A 2,514-nucleotide genomic window follows, 5' to 3' on the forward strand; every position below is an offset into this window, starting at 1 on the left:
AACTTTCAATATCTTAGAAAAAAAGAGATATGTCTTGGAGATTGAACAAAGCTCAAAATTTGAAGGGCTTCATAAAGTTTCCCAGTAAGGCATCTGCTACCTGACAGGAAAAAAATGATGGAAGATAGGTAGGTGGGCTACAAAAAAATAGCTCTTCTGCATCTCAGTTTGATATAAATAGTTGATAGTTGTTAAATGATAGATTAACTTTTCTAAGAACTTTATAACTTTCAGGAAAACCATGAAATTTTGTCAGTGTTTCTTCCCTGTCTTGGTAACTGGGAGCTGGGTGAATAGTCACAGCCAACCCTGCCCTACTTCGGTAAGAAAACACAGTAAGTTAAACAATAAAATGAAACTTCTCATAAACCAAGTAGCCAAAGGGATTATTTTTGCTATCATTGATGTAAGAAAACTTCAAGATAATAATTGTAATATTGGAAACATTTGAATCTCTACCAGTGTAATTAATGATTAAGGCCTGAGACAATTAGGTGGAGCAGCTTATCACAAACTCAGAACCCAAACGTTCCTGTGTTCTGGATTCAATATCTTATTTATTACTAAGAAAAGTAGCAATGATGAAGATAAAATAATTCACTTGACTAGAAGATCAATGACTAGAGGGGAAGGAAGAGAAGCCAGTTATCACTGCATGTCAGCATTAAACATTATGCACAAACAGTAAAGAAAAATGCATGCATAAGTTCATAATTAAAGTAGATTGTGTAGAGGGGAGCAAGTTGTGTTCATGGGAATAAAACATAGTTGTACTGAAAACAAACCAACAAACCAAAATCTTGTGGAACAAAGACCTGAATCATTGCTAAACCCCATGCTGTCAAGTCAATTCCAACTCAAAGAGACACTATAGGACAGAGTAGAACAGTCCCTCCTATTGGATTTTCAAGGCTGTAAATCTTTAAAGAAACAGACTGGCTCATCTTTCTCCCATGGAGTGGATGGTGGGATTGAATTGCTGACCTTCTGGTCAGCAGTCAAATACTTTAACCACTGCATTGCCAGAGTCTATATAGTGAGCCCAAATTAGCGGTCCAAATGTTAAGAAAGGATATCAATGGTAAAATTTTGATATAGTTTGTGAAGAGGGAATGAATATGGAGAGTCAAAGAATATTATTGCCCCCCATAAAATTCTGCCTCATCAGTAATCGATTTTAGTCACATAGGAAAATCCTAAGCACAGGATGAAAGTGAAACATTGAAAATAATAATAACAAAGAAGAATAAAAGTTTGAATATGTTGAGTTTTTGAATATTTAAAATGATCTACCAGACAATCTCTCTGCTTATCATGTACAGATTGGCCAGAAACCATAAGTCCGTGATGAGAAACAGGACAATAACCACATTCATTCTGCTGGGACTGACTGATGACCCTCAGCTGCAGGTTCTGATTTTCGTGTTTCTCTTTCTCACCTACATGTTGAGTGTAACTGGGAACCTGACCATCATCACACTCACCTTTGTGGATTCTCACCTGAAAACACCTATGTACTTTTTCTTAAAAAATTTTTCCTTTTTGGAGATCTGTTTCACCTCTGCTTGTATTCCTAGATACCTGTATAGCATAGCAACAGGTGACAAGGTCATTATCTATAATGCTTGTGCTATCCAAGTGTTTTTTATTGACCTCTGTGGAGTAACAGAGTTTTTCCTCCTGGCTGCCATGTCCTATGACCGTTATGTGGCCATCTGCAAATCCTTGCATTATGTGACCATCATGAGCAGCAGGGTCTGCAGGATTCTCATTATCTCTTGCTGGATGGCTGGCTTATGTGTAATAGTCCCCCCCTGAGCCTGGGTTTAAATCTGGAATTTTGTGACTCTAACCTGATTGACCATTTTGGCTGTGATGCATTTCCCATTGTGAAAATCTCCTGCTCAGACACATAGATTGTGGAACAGACAGTTATCATCTGTGCTGTGCTGACACTAAATGTGACTCTTACTTGTGTCATTCTGTCATACGGTAGTATCATCAGGACAATTTTTCTATTCCCTTCTGTGCAGCAAAGGAAAAAGGCCTTTTCAACCTGTTCTTCCCACATGCTTGTGGTTTCCATCACCTATGGCATGTGCATTTTCATCTACATGAATCCAACAGCTAAAGAAGAAGTGACTGTTAACAAAATGGTTTCATTGCTTATTTCTTCTGTTTCACCTGAACCCATTTATTTATACCCTGAGGAATTATCAAGTTAAGAAAGCCTTCAAGGATTCATGTAAAAAATTGCATTGCTCTCAACTAAGTAAAATGAAAAAAAAATATATATGTATACAGTCTTGTGTTGAAACATTTAATTTGTTTGAAGCATTTAATTTAAAAAGAAAAGATTAATAGACCCAGGCATTTTCTCATGGATGTTTATAACCATGTTTGTTTTTAATAATGTATACCTTCAGCAACATTAATTTTATCAACACTTCTTTGAAAAGCTTCTGTTATCACTGGTCAAGCCATTCTCTTAACTTTCTTTTCCAAAGCTATATC

General features: G+C 36.5%; 1 pseudogene; it reads left to right on the forward strand.

The window, feature by feature from the left end:
- The first annotated feature begins 1,347 nt into the window (after positions 1-1,347).
- Positions 1,348-2,276, forward strand: LOC103212327 (annotated as a pseudogene).
- Positions 2,277-2,514: the final 238 nt, after the last annotated feature.

This window comes from Orycteropus afer, unplaced genomic scaffold (genome assembly GCF_000298275.1).
Source record: "Orycteropus afer afer isolate SDZICR_OR568_19922 unplaced genomic scaffold, OryAfe1.0 scaffold00923, whole genome shotgun sequence".
Taxonomy (NCBI): domain Eukaryota; kingdom Metazoa; phylum Chordata; class Mammalia; order Tubulidentata; family Orycteropodidae; genus Orycteropus; species Orycteropus afer.